At 53.0% G+C, this 20,722-nt stretch overlaps 1 long non-coding RNA gene across 2 annotated transcripts in view; it reads left to right on the forward strand.

Annotated features, from left to right (window-relative positions):
* LOC309867325 overlaps nt 1–18,995 on the forward strand; it is a 35,675-nt gene extending 16,680 nt beyond the window's left edge. For both annotated transcript variants that reach the window (XR_014313109.1, XR_014313110.1), the window contains 2 exons: nt 3,819–3,871; nt 17,426–18,995. This is a non-coding gene — a long non-coding RNA (uncharacterized lncRNA). The remainder of the gene's footprint in view (nt 1–3,818; nt 3,872–17,425) is intronic.
* The last annotated feature ends 1,727 nt before the right edge of the window (nt 18,996–20,722 follow it).

Consider the following 20,722-nt stretch of genomic DNA (forward strand, 5'->3'; position numbering starts at 1 on the left):
TAATGACCCGAGTCAAAGGCAGTGGCTTAACCCACTGAGCCACCCTTAAGTTCTCTTTTTTAAAAAAGATTTTATTTATTTATTTGACAGAGATCACAAGTAGGCAGAGAGGCAGGCAGAGAGAGAGAGGGAAGAGGCTCCCTGCCGAGCAGAGAACCTGATGTGGGGCTCGATCCCAGGACCCTGGAATCATGCCCTCAGCCTAAGGTAGAGGCTTTAACCCATTGAGACACCCAGGCACCCACCAATCTCAAGTTCTTATGGAGACCTAGACTCGTGGCTTTTCTGCTAGACCCACTTTGAGTCCTAAGAATATTTCTCAGAGGTGGAGAAAAACCTATGGCTGTTGTCCCTTCTAAGTCATGACTCCTGGTGGCCTTTAGAAGGTCAGAAACATCAACAGCCGTGCTGGTATCAACAGTAAGATGAGAGTGTATCCTTGGTCCCTGGGATTCCCTCTTTCTGAAGAGGAAAGCACGGCTGCAGTGCCATTTTAACCAAACGCTTTATGCCACCGTACCCAACAGTTGGTTGGAAGGCTGCTGCCTTCCCAGTAGAGCTGGAGGTCCAGAGGAAAGAGTCCTTGAATGTCACAGCATCAAGGCTCAGGGAGGTCACCAAGGTCCCAGTTCGTCCATCTTCATCTTCCACACTGGCTTTGTCCTTGGGAACATTCCCCTTTCACGGTCACAGGGCGGCTGCCAGTAACCACGAGAGCCATATGATTGCCTGCTTGTCCATGCCAAAGAAGAAGAGGAGAGGAAAGCGCTCCGCCCAGTCCGTGGAGTGACAGATGGCTCCAGCCGGTCCAGACCAATGGTTCCCAGTCCCATCAAGCCTGGTGCCTGCTTTCCATAGTAAATATTACTATCCTTATGTAATATGTAGAAAACAGAACCCACTGGGGCGCCTGGGGGGCTCAGTGGGTTAAAGTCTCTGCCTTCGGCTCAGGTCATGATCTCAGGGTCCTGTGATCGAGCCCCCCATTGGGCTCTCTGCTCAGCAGGGAGCCTGCTTCCCCCTCTCTCTCTGCCTGCCTGTCTGCCTACTTGTGATCTCTGTCAAATAAATAAATAAATCTTAGAAAATAGAACCTGCTTGGGCATATAATCACAACCCCCCAAAACCCCCCAAAATCCAGTAATCCAGAGCCCTAAGTATAAAAGGAAAATAAAGTGAAATATACAATAAGAAAACATGTTTTTCAAGATACATGCTCAGGTGCAAGTATTCTAGAGGACAAAACAAAACAATCAAATGCCTTCACCTGCATCTAAAATCTCCATGAATGTGGCAGTGATGGATGGCGGAAGATACAGGTGGATTGTTCTGGTGGCTACACTGCCACCTGGTACATGACTGTGTTGACATAATAACTCTTGGGAAGATTCTAGACACCACAGAACACAAGGCTTTTCAATGTACCCGGTGGTTGCTGTGCTGTGGAATATAGTCTGTATATGTACTGAAGCTGTACGGGGCGTCTGGGTGGCCCAGTGGGTTAAAGCCTCTGTCTTCGGCTCAGGTCATGGTCTCAGGGTTCTGGGATCGAGCCCCGAATCAGGCTCTCTGCTCAGCAGGGAGCCTGCTTCCTCCTCTCTCTCTCTCTGCCTGCCTCTCTGTCTGCTTGTGATCTCTGTCTGTCAAATAAATAAATAAAATCTTAAAAAAAAAAAAAAACCTGTACAAAAAACTTCTCTGTTAATATGTAAAGTAGGATTAGATTCTAGGCTCAGATTTTGCATTTGTGTCTCTATTCAGTGGAACATTTGAAAGTCTGGTGGGATTCAGGCCAAGGTTTTGTTATTGCAAGTGTCAGACACTCTAGCCCCCACCCCAGCTTACCAAATATCTGCAGGGCCCGAATCACTGTGACAACCGGAAATGTCCCACAGAAGTGTCCGTGCTTGTAGGGATCCTGCTGCTCCTCTGGAAAACCTCTAGTCTGGTCCAGTCAGGAGTCCTTTATTTGGGTGGACTGGAATATTAGGCAGAGAGGCAGGCAGAGAGAGAGGAGGGGAAGCGGGCTCCCCGCTGAGCAGAGAGCGGGATGCGGGGCTCAATCCCAGGACCTGAGCCTAAGGCAGAGGCTCTAACCCACTGAGCCACCCAGGAGCCCCCAAACTGGGATTCTTTTAGAAGGAAGGAGGAGGGCTCTGTCTCTCTATCTCTGACAAATAAATAAATAATCTTAAAAAAAAAAAAACAACAAGAACCAAAAAACTCCTTCCCTGCTATCTCGCTTGCCTTCTGTGGGTTACTCATCTTTTAGAAAATTAATCTGTCCTAACTGTCTATTATACTCTTCCTCCTTTGTTTATGTTGTTTTCTGCCAATTGTCATTTTTAAAAAAGATTTTATTTATTTATTTGACAGAGATCACAAGCAGGCAGAGAGGCAGGCAGAGGGAGAGGGGGAAGCAGGCTCCCTGCCGAGCAGAGAGCTCGATGCGGGGCTCGATCCCAGAACCCTGAGATCACGACCTGAGCCGAAGGCAGAGGCTTTAACCCTCTGAGCCACCCAGGTGCCCAAATTATCATTTTTTTTTTTAATATAACTTCAAATAAGGCTTTTTTTTTTTTTTTGGCCACATGTGATTTTTAGTTGTTATGTAATCAAATCTGAAAATCCATTACTTTGTGTACATTAGGGTTGTAAGGCTGGATGAGCGGGTAGTTTTCGTGTGTTGATATGAAGGAGGCCTGCCAGGGCATGGAAACTATGCGGTGGGGAAGGCTAGCTCACAGGTCTGCGACACAAATGGTTCCTTGAGCCTTCCTGGGTCAGGCAAATATCCAGAAACCTGTACCAGGACCTCCTGTCCACTCCTCTCCCCAGAAGGTACACCCGTGTGCCAGACCTGGGATTTGGAGTTGCCTCTGAATCCTGCCAACACCCCTTACAGAGCATGACTGGCTAACAGTTCTGCCTGAGGAGGGCTGAGGGACACCCTAGCGGTCATCTCCTGGCTTTGAGAGTAGAACCTCCAGGACATCCGTGTGGCCAAGTGAATGCCACCAAGGGCGGAGAGGAAGAAGAGGTGGGGTGCGTCTCAGTTCTGCAGCTAACTGGCTGTGTGGCTTTGGGGCAGTCTCTGTCCCTCTCTGGGCTGAGCTTCCTCCTCTGCCCAAGGAGGGGGTTGACCATCACGGTCTCAAGGTTCCCTTTCACGGCAGATATTCCACCATATTTGCCCATATATCCCTTCCTTGAAAGAGCCCCACTGCTGGCAGCTGCCTCCTCCTGCCACTGCTCAAATTTCTTTCCTGGTGCAGGAGGAGACCTCAGTGTGAGCGTGTCTGGGAGTATCTGTAGCTCCAGAAACTTGCTCCAGGTCTGGGCGTGATTTCTGAATCTCCCTGGTGCTTGACTTCGGTCCTGGAAATGTAGAATGGAAGCCGGTCCCGTAGGGCTCCCTGGGACATCCCTTTTCCAATATCAAACCTACTGACATGCGCTCACATTGAACAAAATTGTACTCTATGAGTTGTATGGTGACTGCTGGTTAGCATGAGTTCTATCCCACAGACAACTAATTCAGCATTTGTTCATTTGGATTTGCAGTTTTCTTTTAAAGATCCGCAAGCGAAACTTTTGCTTTTCATGCCCCTTATATCTTAGTCGTCTCAGAAAAGCTCATAAGCTGAACACTGGTCCTGTCACCAGGCTGGAGACTCAGCCCCCTGCTCACACCCAGCCCCAGCCCCCCTGCCTCTAGTCTCTCCAACTCATCCTACACAACACAGCCAGAGTCATCTTAGCTTCTTCTTTTTAAATTATAAAGATTTTACAATTTAATAATTTTTTATTTTTTTCAGAAAGGTGATTCATTCCGTGGCTCCAAATTCAATATGAACAAAATGCACACAATGTAAGTCTCCCTCCTCCCTGTGCCCCCCACCCCTAATGGCCATCATTGTGGTATATCTTGTAGCTATAGTCTGTGAATATTTATGAGTATATACATACATATTCTTAATGGGGGGTGGGTCTTCTCCATTTTTTTAAAAAAGATTTTATTTATTTATTTGACAGATAGAGATGCAAGCAGGCAGAGAGGCAGACAGAGAGAGAGAGAGGAGGAAGCAGGCTCCCTGCTGAGCAGAGAGCCCGATGTGGGGCTCGATCCCAGGACGCTGGGATCATGACCTGAGCTGAAGGCAGACCCTCAACCCACTGAGCCACCCAGGCGCCCCTCTAAGTGTATTTCTAAGCAGACCTTTGGGTGACTCCCTTTTGTCTCAAATGGGAAAGACCAAGGTCTTTTTTTTTTTTTTTTTAAGATTTTATTTATTTATTTGACAGAGAGAAATCACAAGTAGATGGAGAGGCAGGCAGAGAGAGAGAGGGAAGCAGGCTCCCCGCTGAGCAGAGAGCCCGATGCGGGACTCGATCCCAGGACCCTGAGATCATGACCTGAGCCGAAGGCAGCGGCCTAAACCACTGAGCCACCCAGGCGCCCCAAGACCAAGGTCTTTAGGCTGGGACTAAAGACCCTCCATGACCAGTGCCGCCTCTGACTACTCCCACATCCTGGCTCACTTCCAGGCCTGTGCATACCTCTGTCTCCTGTCAAAGCACTAGTCGCCTGCTCCTGGCTCCTATGTTTCCTCCAGGGCTCAGTTTGCCTGGATCTCCCGCTGTGCTGGAGGGATCTCTCCTACTGATGGAAACATACAGTGCAACCATTGGCCAGTCCCCGTCTGCTTCCCCCGCCGCCAGGCTGTGCAATATTTGGGGACAAGAGGTTGTACCTTACTCATCTGGAATCCCCAGGGCGGGGTACAGTGCCTGGCATAAGGAGGGCGCCCCGCAATCTTTGCCCAGTAGTCTTGGACGGTGCCTGTAGGCTCTTTGCCAAAGCGGCACCTCGTGGTAGACCTTGGAAGTGCAGCGAGGAAGAGATCTTTGGGGGAGGGGTGAGGGTTCTGCAGGCTCCAGAGATCCCCTGGGGTCTGAGTAGGAGGCGCTCCCCTGTCTGTCTGCTCCAGACCCCATTTTGTCCAACAGCACCCAACCTGGGCACAGGCCAGTGGGCAGTGACCCACCTTTCCATCACCAGGACTGCTGTCCACTGAGACCTACCCTCCCCATGATCAGAGGCTTGGGGCATTTAGCTGTGTGCGACGTTCGTGTTTGTTTCCGGGCATGGCTAGCATATCTCTGCACAGATACTTAACACCATTCCTCTTCTATAAGACAAAATTATTGGCAGTCATTTCAATAATCATGAAATGAATAGCAGTAGATAAATGGCAGGCAGCCAAAATTTTCTTTTATTGAATTTTATCTATAAGCTCACGCCATTTCAAAAAGAAATGAAATTACAGATACAATAATCATTATAGTACAAAAAGGGAAAACATGGACACACACTTTTACATTATTTTTTTAAGAGGGAGGGACATATACCCATGTATTGGTGTGTCCCGGTATTGAATAAAATTACATTAGAATTAAATAGGAACAATTTAAAAAGAAGACACTTCATTTTATTTTTTTAAAGATTTTATTTATTTATTTGACAGACAGAGATCACAAGTAGGCAAAGAGGCAGGCAGAGAGAGGGGGGAAGCAGGCTCCCCGCTGAGCAGAGAGCCCAATGCGGGGCTCGAGCCCAATGCGGGGCTCGAACCCAGGACCCTGGGATCATGACCTGAGCCAAAGGCAGAGGCTTAACCCACTGAGCCACCCAGGCACCCCAAGACACTTCATTTTATTTATTTATTTATTTATTTATTTTTTTTTTTTTTTAAGATTTTATTTATTTATTTGACAGAGAGAGATTACAAGTAGGCAGAGAGGCAGGCAGAGATAGAGAGGAGGAAGCAGGCTCCCTGCTGAGCAGAGAGCCCGATGCGGGACTCGATCCCAGGACCCTGGGATCATGACCTGAGCCAAAGGCAGCAGCTTAACCCACTGAGCCACCCAGGCGCCCCAAGACACTTCATTTTAAATAAGTTGTTCAAATTCAGTAAAAACACTTCCCGTTTAATCTAAAATTTGCACTTTCCTAACAAAACTGCTATGTCCTTAGAACTTGCTCTCTGGTTCACTGTTTAAAATTTTTTTTTATTTTATTATTTCAAAGATTTTATTTTGGGGGCACTTGGGTGGCTCAGTTGGTTAAGTGTCTGCCTTCAGCTCAAGTCATGATCCCAGGGTCCTGGGATTGAGCCTCACGTTGGGCTCCCCGCTTTGTGGGGAGTCTGCTTCTCTCTCTGCCTCTCCCTCCCCCCGCTTATGCACGCTGTCTCTCTCTCTCTTAAGTAAATAAATGGAATCTTTTAAAAAAAGATTTTATTTTTAAATAATCCTTACCTTCCAATGTGGGGTTCGAACTTACAACCCTGAGATCAAGAGTTACATGCTCTACTAAGCCAGCTAATCACCCCTGTTTAAAATTTTAAATACAAAAAAAAATTTTTTTTTAATACAAATAAAACCAAGTGACTCAAATCCTGTTTCTCCAAGTTCACTATGGCAGAGGTAGGGCTTGGAGACACAAACGACACTGGAGGTCACTTGGACATTTCCAACCATTGGAACCTGCCCATGGGGCCAGTGTAGAGCTAGGAGTTGTTGGAATTCATGCCCATGTAGAGCACGGAGTTAAGGAGAGGATAAGTAATTGAAATGTGCGGGGTTGAAGCCTACATTTCTTTTCTTTTTTTTTTTTTTTTTTATTTGACAGGCAGGGATTATAAGCAGGCAGAGAGAGAGAGAGAGAGAGAGAAGCAGGCTCCCCGTTGAGCAGAGAACCCAATGTGGGGCTCGATCCCAGGACCCTGGGATCATGACCTGAGCCGAAGGCAGAGGATTTAACCCACTGAGCCACCCAGGTGCCCCAAGCCTACATATTTATTATTAAGGCCAACGAGTGAAGATGCAAAAGGACTCATATTGTAAGATTCCACTTATATGAGGAGTCTAGAACAGGCAAGTTCATAGAAACCAGAAGTAGAAAGAGGTTACCAGGGGCTGGACAAGGGGGAATGAATGTTATCAAGAGTCACAGAGTTTATGTTTGGGATGATGAGAAAGTTCTGGAAATAGATGGTGGCGATGGTTGCACAACATTGTGGATGTGCTTAATGCCTCTGAATTGTTTAACTTAAAAATGGTGAATCCATTCACAATGGAAAATTCACAATAGAAATTCACAATAGAAAAAAATGGTTAATATGGTAAAGTTTGTTATCTCTATCTTACCACAATGAAAACAACATGAAAATTAAAAACCCAACAGGTTAGAATTAACAAAATAATTTGGGGAGAGGGAAAGAGTATGTTAACACAGACATGGCTGAAGAGTTATTGGTGCAAAGAGATCATTTTTTAAAAAGATTTTATTTATTTATTTGACAGACAGAGCATAAGTAGGCAGAGCGGCAGACAGAGGGAGAGGGAGAAGCAGGCTCTCCGCTGAGCAGGGAGCCCAATGGGGGACTCGATCCCTAGTCTCTGGGATCGTGACCTGAGGTGAAGGCAGAGGCTTAACCGACTGAGCCACCCAGGTGCCCACAAAGAGATGATTTTAAAAAAGAGACCGAAGGGGCACCTGGGTGGCTCAGCGGGCCCCAGCACAGCCCCACACCGGCCAGCTGGGTAAGCCCCCCTTTTGGGGCCCGTAGGCTGAGCTCTGCGAGAGGCCTCCAGAGCGGCTGGAGAATGGGAAGGGAGGTGTGGAGGCAGTGCGCCAAGCAGGGCTGGGAATCCTGTAGCTTCAGAGTCAGGAGGGAGCTGGCCTGACCCGCAGTGCGGGTGACACGCTTCCCCGTCCAGCTCTGAGGTTCCCAAGCGGAGGTTGGGTGAGGGTGGTGGGAAGCCGGTTCCTGAACAAAGGTCAGCCCCCCTTGCCGCCGATGCTCTTTTGGGAGCCTTGGCTTTGGCCAACGGGAAAGAAAGGCTCCTTCTCTCTGGGCGGTGGTGGGCCTGGCACAGGGCTGCCCGCGAAACAGAGCCCAGTGTCTGGCTCCAATGGGCATTCAGAAGCTCAGGGCCTGAAAGGCTCTGCCAGCTGCCGGAAAAAGGGGCCATTGTCCCGTCCTCATCTGAGCCAACGGGGCCTTCCCTCCATGGCTTTTGGGGGCCTGGCCAGCTCCGGGCTCCCAGGGGGGGCTGGGACTCAGAGGTGCCCACCATCAGGTGCCCTGACTGGGCTCCTTGGGAGGACTCACACGTGTGGGCTCGAGGAACAGTCTGGGACTTGTGACTCTCATTCAAGTCTGGATGCAGAGCCGCCCTCTGAGCTCCAGGAAGGCCTGGCTTAGGGCTGAGGGGTGTGTGTGTGCCAAGCAGCAGAACACGGAGCCGCTCCGAAGCTTTGGGGGGTCCCCCTTCCCATCCGCGCGGTCTAGCACAGTTCCAGAATTCTCCCTGTGGACCTCCAAGCTAGCAAGAAGCCACCCCTGACCTTCCTTCCTTCATCCAGAGCTCTGCCCCTCTGTGCACTGAGGCGCTCAGCAAACCCACTTCCTGGCCAGGGAGACCCCGACGCACCAGCACGGGGGGCTTGTGCAGATCCTCTGCCCGCCGTGGAGACAGCCTTGTTAAGAGCTCTGCGTCGGGAGGGCCCGTGGAGCTGATGAAGAATGACATTTCTGTCCTTTCATCCATTAAAAAACATGGGGCTACGGGCAACATGGTAGCCTGCACTGGACCCTGGAAGGAAAGACATTGGTGGAAACACTGGTGAAACCCCAATCAATCTAGCATTTAGTTCGTGGTGCGGTAGTCGCCCCTTCTCTGTGCTTTGGCTTTCCACGTTTCCGGGGCTGGAGGTCAGCCGTGTCCTGAGCAGACGATCCTCTTCCTGCTGCATCATCAGTAGGTCAACAGTAGCCTGATGTCACATCCCCGTGCCTGTGTCACCCACCCCACGTCCTCCCCTCACGTGGCCACGATATTCTCTCACCTTATCAAAGAAGAAAGGTGAGTGCAGCACAATATTTTGAGAGAGAGACAGACCACGTTTCACAAAACTTTTTAAAAAAATTGTTTTTATTTATTTTTTAAAAAGATTTTGTTTACTTATTTGACAAACAGAGATCCCAAGCAGGCAGAGAGAGAGGAAGGGAAGCAGGCTCCCCGCTGAGCAGGGAGCCCGATGCTGGGCTCGATCCCAGGACCCTGAGATCCTGACCTGAGCCAAAAGCAGAGGCTTAACTGACTGAGCCACCCCGGCGCCGCCATGGAACTTTTACTATAGTGTGTTGCTTTGAAGTCTCTATTTTATTTTGTTATTGTTGTTGTTAAAGTCCTACTGTGCCTAATTTTTAAGCTAAACTTTATTATAGGTATGTAATATAGAAAAAACATATTTTTAATATATTATATAAATAAGTATATATTAGGTTCATACTATCCGTGGTTTCAAGCATCCACTGGGGGTCTTGGAATCTACCCCCCGCAGATATGCTGGATGACTGTATGGTAGGAACGTTTCCTTGTGAGTTTGGACAAAGGTACTGTGGTTATCTAAGAAGTTAATGTTCGAGAATCCGAGTAAAGGGTCTGTGGGAACTCTGTACGATCTTCAGCTGTTCTGTAAGTCTAAAGTTGTTCCAAAATAATAATAATAAAAAAGTTCCTTTCAGGGCGCCTGGGTGGCTCAGTGGGTTGAGCTGCTGCCTTCGGCTCAGGTCATGATCTCAGGGTCCTGGGATCGAGCCCCGCATCGGGCTCTCTGCTCAGCGGGGAGCCTGCTTCCCTCTCTCTCTCTGCCTGCCTCTCTGCTTACTTGTGACCTCTATCAAATAAATAAATAAAATCTTTAAAAAAAAAAAAAAGTTCCTTTCAAAATGTGGATACTTGGGGTGCTTGGGTGGCTCAGTCGTTAGTTGTCTGCCTTTGGCTCGGGTCATGGTCCCAGCATCCTGGGATCGAGCCTCATATCATCTCCCTGTTCAACGGGGAGCCTGCTTGTGTTCCTTTCTTGCTCTCTCTATTATAAATAAATAAAATCTTTTAAAATAAATAAATAAATAAAGGTAGATACTGGAGAAGGAGCCCTTAGTGCCTGTCCTCGTCACCCCAGACCACCTCTTTTCCCGAGACTGCTGGGAGCCCCATAGCCGGAGCGGCAGAGCCCAGGGCTGCGGACTCGGACTCCCGGGGGCCTTCAGACTGCTTCCCCCAGGGGGAGGTTGCTTTCTGACAGCTCAGCTGGCGAGGGACACAGGTCTAGTGGGTGTGACTAACCTGCGGGGTTGGGGGGAGGGCTTCAGAAGAGGGGCTCTCTCCAAGCCTCCTGGGGCAGCACCCTGTTTGCAGACCAGCGGCCCCTCAGGAGGCCCATCGCTCCCTGGAGGCCCGAAGGCCTTTCTCGTCAGTCACCCGTCCCTGTGGCTGTCCTGGCAAGTGAGAAAGCCTTTTAGCTGTTCCCCACCCCCACTCCTGACTGGCTCTCTTCTGGGACTTTCCAGGCCCCCCGGGGAGTGGGGGGACCAGGTTCCCTCAGCTTTCATCAGTCCCTAACACAGCTGCCAGGCTGTGGGTGGCTGGGGCCCAGCTGGCCCCCCGTGGTGGGGTGGTGGGGCGGTGGGGGCGTGTTGAGAGGATGCCTGGGTGGGCAGCTAGTGAGAACGGGCTTCCTGGGGCCTCCCCGGGTACTGAGCAGCGTGGCCACTTCCGAAGGCCCCTTTGTTTGCCTCTTTATCCAGAAGAGTGGCTGTAATTGTGTAGGGCACAAAAGCCACTGCGGGCCCTGACTTCCCACCCCTGCCTGTGGCCCGGGAGGGAGAGGGTTTCCCAGGCTCCCGGTGAAGGCCGCCTGCTACCCCTCCCAGGCAGCCAGAGAGACCCAGGCCTTCTGCATCTGGGCCCGAGACCTGCTCATCTAGCTTGCCTCGGCTCCTCTGCCTCCCCGCCCCCCAACCCTCTGCCAGGGTCACGGCCATTCGTACAGGACACGGGCTTACTGCTCATCCCCAGACACACACAAGTGCTAGACGCTGGGGGAGACACCACTCACCTGTCGCCAAGCATCTGGGGGGGCAGTTTGCTGACGTGCGGGTAGCCTTGGCCACCTGAAGAGGCAGCTGGCGAGTGGGGTAAGTGGGGACGTGGGCCACAGGGTTCTTGCTCCTACCATGAATGAAGAAGAGGAGAGGAGAGGAGGAAGAACATGTTTTTACCCTCCGTGCCCCTCCGCCTCAGCCCTTTACACACTGGTCCGCTAAGCGCTGTCCCCACATCACAGTGTTCAATTCTCCCACGAACTCCCCTCCTGTGGATGACTAGGACTGAGAGAAGTAAGTGACTTTCTCAAGGTCTCGCAGCTCTTAAGTGAAATTCAAGGCCATGGGTGTCTGACTCCTTAGACCGCGCTTTGAAGCATTCTTCAGGGAGCCGGTCAGGAATGCCACCCAGGGAGGAACTCCATGGCCAAGGCCGCAGAGGCTGCTCTTGGGCCGGCTGCTTTGGCCTCCTGTCGGCCCAGACTTCCCAACCCTGGTGATGCCCGGGGAGTGGCCACGCTTGCTCAGTGGGGGAGGCTCTGGTCCTTCCAGAAAGGAGACAGCAAAGCTCTTTGCCTTTGTCTCTCTAGCTGTCCCTCACCGCCAAAGAGGGACAGAGGGGACCACGTCTGGGCTCGTGCACTACACCCCGGAGCACTCAGGGAAGAAAGAATGGCTCACCTGTTGGCCAGTACCTCTCACCGAACCTGCATTCCGCTGGGTCAGGGGAAGCAGTGACTCAAGGTCTTGTGGTCCACTCTGGAACACAGAGGGTCATCCCCAGCCCCAGGGGTCAGTCAGGCTCTGGGCAGCAGCCCTCCAGGGAGAGCCACCCCTACCCACCTGCAACAAGCCTCAAATCTTTCGGTGCCCCGGGGAGCCAACTCGCTGGTGTTCTCCTCCCCAGAGACTGAGGCAGCCCAGCTGGATCTTCCCTCTCATTCTTCCCCCTCCCTCGGCTCCCCTCCCCTCCCTCTGCCTTCCCTTCTCCTCCCCCATTTTTCTTTCCCTCCTCCTCCTTCTCATCCCTCTTCCTCCTCCCATACCCAAATCTCTCCAGGGGTCCAGGACTTGAAGTTCCTATAAACGATGCAGTGAGCACAGCCCCCTCCCCCACCAACCCACAGTGCTCACAGTGTTCATGGGAATAAAAATCATTGCACCACCATTTATTGAGCACCTACTAGAGGTTAGGTGCTGTGCTAAGTACTTTATATGGATTCCATGAGAGCAGCCTGTTAGAGGCACTTGTTCCTTTTATTTTGCACCAAGGAACTGAAACACTGAAAAGTCCAATGACTTGTCCACTGTCCCACAGCTAGGACATGGAAGACTATAGATTCAACCCAACTCAGACCACACATGAGATCTCTTAGGATCATTGGCTCCAACTTCCTCCTGCCCAGGACTCACTGATCACTGATTCCCCCAGAGGTTGCTTAAGGCCCCATAGCCCCCCCCCTCACATTATACCAGCCTGTCTTCTGCCAGCCAGTCCGGGGGCCCCACCGCAGAACTCGCTCTGCCCCGGATGCCACCATCAGTTCATCTCAGGGACTCTGTCTTGCTCACTGCAGCCCTGCAGATGAGGGCAGAGGAGCATTCTGGGGAAACGGGGGATGGGGGACCTGCAGCGACTCCCCCACCCCATCTGTCCGCCCATCCAGGAGCCCTCCCTCTGAGATGTCACATGAACTCATCATTAACAAAAGCTCAGGGCAGAGGTGGGAGTGCAGCCACGGCTGTGGGAATGGAGCTGGGAAGGAGGGAGGCAGCCAGCCAGAGATGTCCCCAACTTCCGGCTGCCCCTTGGAGCAGAAGGAGGCCTGTCAGATGTGGGAGGACACGGGGCAACCCCCAGCTGAGGAAAGACGCTAAGCTTGGGCCTCTTGCCAGGCCTAAAGAGGGCCTGACCCTGGCTCAGCCAGTCTGGGACAGAGCAGCTGACTTGGTCAGCGATCGGGTCCTTGCCCATCCCCTGCATTTGCGGGTCGCAGCCCCCCTAGGTGTGGTCCATTAGGGGATCAAGAAAGCAGAGAGCCTGGGGCGCCTGGGTAGCTCAGTGGGTTAAGCCTCTGCTTTCAACTTGGAGGGTCCTGGGATGGAGCCCCACATCGGGCTCTCTGCTCAGCAGGGAGCCTGCTTCCCCCTCTCTGCCTGCCTCTCTGCCTACTTGTGATCTCTGTCAAATAAATAAATAAAATCTTTTAAAAGAAAGAAAGAAAGAAAGAAAGAAAGAAAGAAAGAAAGAAAGAAAGAAAGAAAGAAAGAAAGAAAGAAAGCAGAGAGCCTCTGTTGCTGGCCTGCTGAGCACCCAGACTACATGGGTGTAAACACCAGGGACCGAGAGGAGGAGGGTAACAGATCCATTTCACAGAGGAGGAAACCGAGGCCCAGGGGGGAGAAGGGGTTTTGTGAATATAGGCAGTCAGGGCTTTTGGTTCTTGGAGGAGAGGACTGGGGGGGCAAGAGGGGATCCTCTCCTTGTCCCCCCCAACACCGGGTCACCAGGCCAACAGGCTCAGAGTCTAGAGGACTACTGTTGGGAGGTCAGGGGACACTCCTTCCTGGGACAGGGGCCCAGGTCCAGAGGGAGTGCTCATGGGAGTTCCCCTGCAGCACCAAAGCTAGCCCACTGGGCACCTCGCTTCTGCTTCCGTTTGAATTAAAAAAAGAGGACCCCTGTCCTTAACCCCTACTTCTCCATGCTGGTTGCTGCCACACCCTGGGGCTGGGTGTTTCTGCTAACCTGGCCCCCTCTCGCCCTGTCTATTCCCTTGTGACCGTCCCCCTCTCTCCGTGGCACTTCTCTTCACTCCTACCCTCCCATTCTCCACTGTCCCCAAGCCTGCTGCCTCCTCCGTCCACCCGTGCTGCCATATGTGAGCGCACCCGCCGTGCACCTGCTCTTTCTTCTGGCGGAGTCAGAAGTCCCCCTTCTCCACTGGGACTGCTCCTGAGCACGCCCGAGGTCTTGGAAGACATTTCTTTGGGGGCCTCTGTGGCCCCATTGGCTGAGTCAGCTGCCCCTCCGTGGCCTTCCCCTGGCATGGGCCTCGGCTCCCTGTATGGCCACACAGTGGCTGTCTCTCCCTCCGTGGACACAAAGCTTCTGGAGGGGAGGAGCCTATGTGTCTCCTCGCAGCTGTGTCCCTGGGTCCAGGCCCATAAGATAAATTGCTACAATGTAATAGTGAGTGAGTCTTTCCTGCGAACCAGCTTCTGTGCGAAACCATATTACACGCAACTCTTTGGCGCATTTTCACAGATTTGCATTTGGATTCGATTAATACTACTAATAAATACTAATAATAGTCAATTCTATTATTAATTAATAATAATTAATTATAAACGCCCATTCCACAGGCAAAGAAACTGAGGCCCAGGGTGGTTAGGTGCTTTCCCGCTAAGCCATGTGTCTTGAATCTTCTGTTACACATGCTGCCTGGGGGGGAATGTGAGTGGAATGATTGGTAAAGAAACAGCCAGGGTCTGCTGGGTGGGCAGGGACTCTGCAGCTCTCATCAGAGCCTGGCACCCGGTCCCAGCTCAAGAGGCCCCAGGACCCTCTGAAACGAGTGCTGGGCCCCAGCTTCAGCTTCGCCAGGCAGGAGCTGGGTGAGCCCCATTCAGGGGGCATCTGTAATGAGGAAGCTGCCGTCACGCCCAGCTCCCCCACATGCTGGAGTCAGGGGCTCGGCCAAGATCCTGCAGGAGAACAGGCTTCCACACTGGTAAAACTTCACACAAACAGAAAACGATGTTTAGTCTTAATAAAAGCTACCTGCCTCTCTGTGGCCCCCTCGTGAAGGGTCCAGAGCTCCCCGGACTGCTGGGGGTAGGGGCGTCTGGGCTGTTGGGGGGGGGGCGTCACCTGCTCCCTTTCCTAGCTGGGTCCTCATGTCCCCCGAGGCTCTGTGGGGTCTGGTTGGCAGTCTAGCAGGGTGTCTTCCTAGGAGATGTAAGACAATGGGTTTTAGGCCCCTGGTAGCTCTGTGTCCTAGAACGGGGGCCTCAGTTTCCCCACATGTAAGATAACAACCCTCCTGTTTCTGGGCTTGTGAAGACCCAGAGGCCAGGGAGGGGCGAGGGCGGTGAAAATCTACATCCAATCCCCAAGCTAGGTGCCCTGCAAGGACCTCACTTATCCCCAGGAAGCACACTTCTTTAATTTTCACACAGGCTCTTGTGGGGCCGCACCGGAATAGGGCGCAGGCCTCTGAGGCAGAGAGCAGGGCCGAGCATCAGAAGCCCTCCACGATTCCCTGAGGTCAGAGCACTTTTCCAGGCACGGACCTTCAGCAGGTCTCTGAGGCAGGGAGGGCGGGGCCTGTGTCCCTGTGACCCCCCCCCCCCCAAGGGCCCCCTCACTTCTGGCACTTGACTGCGAGGGTGGAGGTGCCCCTGGTGGGCTCCGGGCTAGAATCCATGGTGTGGCCTCTGGTCTGAGCATACCCTGCCGAGGCGGCTTCTGGATGTTCTGCCCTCCAGTTCCCTCTCTGGGGGAGAAAGAAACAGAAAATAAAGTTCTTTCCATCACATCTCCGGGTCTAAGTAAAGAGTGACAAGCTAAACACTGCTGACTACTGTGGCTTCGAGGCAGCACCACGGAGAAGTGGCCACGTCGGAAATAAGGTGGTCCAGCCTGTTTTGGGGGCCTCACCCTGCAATTAATCAGCACTGAAAGGGGGGGGGCAAGGAAAAGATGGGGGAGGGTCTGCACACTCACCCTGGAGAGTGGGGAGGCCCACTGTCCCTTCTCTTGGGGGGGGTGGTGGAGGGGGTCTCATGATGGAGGAGACCGCGTCCAGGGCAAAATCATGAATCTGGTTTGCTTATTTTGAATTCAAACCCGTATTGTGAAGCTTCGGTGTGGGTGTCCTCCCGCCCTCCCTCAGAAATCCCTGGGATTATCATTCAATCCGATTTAGCCGCTGCCCTCTGGGGGCCTAAATGTTAGAACAGATGAGGCTGATGGACACACACACACACACACACACACACACACAGAGAAGCATTTAATCAGTCTGGCAGGAGGGACTGTTTATAGAAATGATTTCATTTATTTTACTTCTAGTATCAAGCAGGCTTGGCAGGGAATAAGCCTTTCCTCTGGGTAGGCTGGTAAACTTTGCAACTTGCTTGCAAGCTTGTTTTAAACACAGGGCCTTGTAGGAATAAGGATGGTTTGGGGCCTGGTTGCAGCCCCCGCTTCCCGTTTTCGACTCACCTGAGTCATTAATTTTTTTTTTTTAAAGATTTTATTTATTTATTTGACAGACAGAGATCACAAGTAGGCAGAGAGACAGGCAGAGAGAGAAGGGGAAGCAGGCTTCCCGCTGAGCAGAGCCCGATGCGGGGCTCTCGATCCCAGGACCCTGAGATCATGACCTGAGCTGAAGGCAGCGGCTTTAACCCACTGAGCCACCCAGGTGCCCCGAGTCATTAATTTTGAAGGTGCTGAAGAGCCATGCCACAAGCATCTGGGTTTCAGGATTGGCATTACCGTGGCTGCTCCTGTTCATGGGGGACGGGGGGAGCCCCTCGTGGCCGGGACTGTCTTCTGGGATTGAGGAGCTGCCGGCCAGGGCTCTGGAGGAGACCCGGAGCCCAGATCCAGCCCCCAGGGGACAGGGCAGCTGTGCCTCCCTCGGAGGTGGGCATGTGCCCAGGCTTCTAGCGGGCCCAGATGAGGAAGCACTCTGATGACGGTCCTCTGAGGCCCTGTGGCAGGGGTGGGGACTTGATCCCTTGGTCTTTCAGGCCTTGAGGATCAGTAATTAATCCACTAAAGAGGCTTGGTTGTTTTGATCTGACTCAGAGCACTGCCCCCCACCCTCACCCAGTCCCCTTTGTACGCCCTGAGGGCTCAGAGACCAGACAAGACTAAAACCCACAGAGGGGTCAGAGGGGAGGGCCTGGCAATTAACCCCACATCCTGAGCAGGGTGGGGTCAGTGGGGGGAGGGGTCGCTGGGGTGGGGGAGGGGCTGGCTGCCAGCTGCCACGCCAAGGGGGAGGCTTCCAGGGGTACCCACAGGTGGCATTCCAGCCCCCAGCCCCCCATCATTCCTGCCCTGCACCACCTCCCGGCGGCACCATGGCCCAGGCCTGAGAAACATCATTGATGCCCCACGGCAGACAGGCCCGTGGGGTTCCTGGGGTTCCTGACCAGGCCTCTTCCCGGGTGGGACCCTGCCCCCTGCCCCCAGCTTGGAGTGGCAGCTGATTCTACCCCCACCCCACCCCCCACCCCCGCACCGCTCTTACCACCCCCCTCCCCCCGCTTTACGTTAGGGGGAGAATAACCTGTGATAATTTCTTCTTCTTTTTTCTGGCAACTAATGGACTCCTTAAATAGCAAAAATTGCGGCCTGTAATTAAGATCTTGCTTTTTAAATGATTAATCATTGTAACCCCTTTGAGCAGTTTCCTACTTTCCTCCCTTCTCACATTGAAATGCAGATCGCTGGCGCGGGAGGGAGGTGCTCCGGAGCCACGGAGGAGCAATTCAACCTTCCCAGCTGTCTCTCTCTACCCAGGCCGCCTCCCGGCCTGTCCAGACGCCGCCTGCCGCGGAGAACGCAGCCCCACTCCACCGCGCCTGGGGCCTGGCTTGGGGCACCGGCGGGTCTGCCTCCGAGCCTGACCCTGGTGTGGAAGCCCAGCCTCTGGCTCTTGGAAACTTCTAGAAAAGCAGATCACGTTTGGCGAGCACCTCTTACGTGTCCAGCCCGTTAGGACTAAGATCTCATTCAATGTTCACAGCAAGGAGATGTGAAAGAGCCCCGTTTCCACAGAGGGACAAAGGAGGTTCATATTCACCGAAGCGGTGAGTGGGCCTGCCACAATCTCAAACAAGGACAGGCTGATGCCAAAGGGAGGCTTGATTTACTGCCCCCTGGGACGGACAGGCGGCAGGGGACACCTTACTAAACACACAGGCACAGCGCGTGTGCACACACACACACACACACACGTACACACAATTCCTCCACAGTGGGCGAAGTTCTCTCTGGGTTGATGGTCTTTAAGCCATCCTGGCAAATAAGCACTTATATATGGGCCCACAGAAGTGTTTTCCAAGCCTTTCCTCCCTTTGGGCCATACACAGACGGACAACGTGATCTGGGGATGGTACAGCCTGAGAGCTAGCAGAGGACTTGGAACCTCGTGTGTCTGTACCCCTCACCTTACTTACTTACTTACTTCGGCCACTGCCCCAGCACCCCAGGGCTCAGAGGTGAGGGAATCTGGCGGGGATCACAAACCGTATACACAGAGAGGGCTTAGCAGTAGGCCAGGCCTCTCGCAGGTGCTCATAGTGTTGAAAGAGTCAACGGGCAGATTTCTTCCTTAAGGGCTTTGCTGAAGCATTTCTTGAACGGATTTGTGCGATTTGCGCGTGTGTGTGCTGGTGGCGGTTGGGGGCGGGGGAGCAGGCTGAGAAGAGGCACGAGAGAGAGAACAGACTCGATGAACTAGTGTGCCGTGTGTGTTTGGACAAGATCGCTGCACAGGGCACTGGGCTGGGGAGGCTGAAAGGCCCACGAACTCCTGGTGAAGCGGAGACGCGTGCATGGAAATCGCCAGCGACCCCTCCTTGTTAAGATCCTAGAAGCCATGTCTGGTGGGTAGGCGATGACACCAGCCCCACGGAAGGCGATTTGGCAAGATATGGGGAAATGGCAAGTTGCATATAAGCTTTCGTCCCACAATCCCCTTCTGCGAATTTATCTCACGGACACACACACTCACACTTGTGAGAATGGACTCACACACTCATAGTGACATTTGCAAAAGTGAAAGGTTGAAACAGAGCAAATGGACCCTTGAGAGAGGACCTCTTACGTGATCCCATGAAGCTGAGTAAAATGCGGGAGAAAATAAGAATACAGATTTGTAGGGGCGCCTGGGTGGCTCAGTGGGTTAAAGCCTCTGCCTTCGGCTCAGGTCATGGTCCCAGGGTCCTGGGATCGAGCCCCGCATCGGGCTCTCTGCTCAGCAGGGAGCCTGCTTCCCTTCCTCTCTCTCTGCCTGCCTCTCTGCCTGCCTCTCTGCCTACTTGTGATTTGTCTGTCAAATAAATAAAATCTTTAAAAAAAAAAAATACAGATTTGTATTGGCTTGTTTATGTGGCAAGAAACTCTGGGAAGATAACACAAGAAATGAACAGTTCATTTTAGGGAGCAGCGAGAACGGGGCGGACGTGGGACGAGGACCTGAAGGACACTTCTTACCTCAGAACGTTTGTATATTTGTCCTAGGTGAAAGTATTAGTTATTCAAAAATGACTAAACATGGATGACCTTTAACACCCTCACCGGCAGGGCACGTGCTGGCTCACAGGCTCAGGCACACGTCAGCCGCCCCATCAGTGGGCCGCAGGTGTATCAGGACACACGCCCACTGCAGCGGGTCCACAGGCTCTAAGGACATGCCCCGCTTTAGGCCTCAAGTGAAGACACCTGCTGGGGTAACCAGGGGTGAAGGCAGGGCAGGTCCGCAGCTGCCTGTCCTTCCTGAGGGAGGCTCCAGCTTCCTTGGCCTTTTGCTCTCCTGGTCTCACATTCGGACTCACCACACAATCTAGGCATCACTGCATGCCCACCTTTGTCTTGCCCTTTTAGAGACTTGGCGTGGTTCAAGGCACTGCTCAGGCACATGCGTCCGTAGTAAATATGCATGTGCAAACACACGCATGCACACACGCACATGGTCACACACACAGGCCTGGCCTGGGCTGATCTGCAAGTCATGGATGCTTCGGCTGCTGCCAGGAGTGAGAGACTGAGGAGCGCTGAGTGCGGACGTAGGGGAGAAGGAGCTGGAAGAACCAAGGGAACTGGGCCCTTCCATTCTCGGCCGGAACCTCCCAATGGCCAGCCCCTAAGCCGGGAAGGAAGGCCCGTGCCCCTTGGGCCCATGAGAAGTAGCAAGCATGAGTCAGAAGTCAGACCGCCCTGGATTCAAATCCCAGCCCCACCTCGCGGTCCCGGCCAGGTGCTGGACCGGAGTGCGTCTTTAACACCGGCAGGTGTGTGAAGTCAGGCACGCAGGAGTCAGCTGGGCTTGCTAAGGTCTGACTGCTGGTAAGTGGCCAAGCCAGGGTCCCACGGAGCAGGCTGGCCTAGCCCCTGTGCTCTGCCCTCCCCTACACAGGGGGCCACCTCTCTCCCATGATCGGCTTCTGTAGGTGTAGTCTGGGCGCAGGTGCCCAACAGGTGCTAGCAAGCGGAAGGGTCATTATCGAGGCTGTTTCTGCTCTTGACCCCTGTAAGAGGGCTCACTGGCTTTTGCTTGGGCAGGACACCCGGTGGCTAAAGGGTCAGTTGCCTGGTCCTACTAGGGTCCCAGGGAACCTGGGGGGTCGTCCTCGGGGAGTGCCTTTGCTGCCCGAGACCCCCTGGGAATGAGGTCTCCTGGGGCAAGGGCAGCTCAGGGGCCACCGCCCTCTGGGAAGGGACAGCCTGGCTCACTGTGCCCCAAGTCAAGGCTCTGTCCCAGGTCCTCATACCCTACCATGGCCATGCTGTCTCCCCTTCCCCTGGTTCTGAGTAGCGCAAGCCCTTGGTCATTCTGAAAGCTCATGACCCGGGAATATGAGCCCCAGGCTGTCCCACCAAGTCTGATCGGATTGTTTTTGGCTGCAAGGAAGCAACAGCCGGACAGACAGGACAGAGCCTCACCAATGCAGGCTCATTCACCTCACACAGCAGGAGGGCTGCACAAGGTTCTTCCCAGTTATGTCCCAGGAGCTCA

Source organism: Mustela nivalis, assembly GCF_964662115.1.
Source record: "Mustela nivalis genome assembly, chromosome: 6".
Classification (NCBI taxonomy): Eukaryota; Metazoa; Chordata; class Mammalia; order Carnivora; family Mustelidae; genus Mustela; species Mustela nivalis.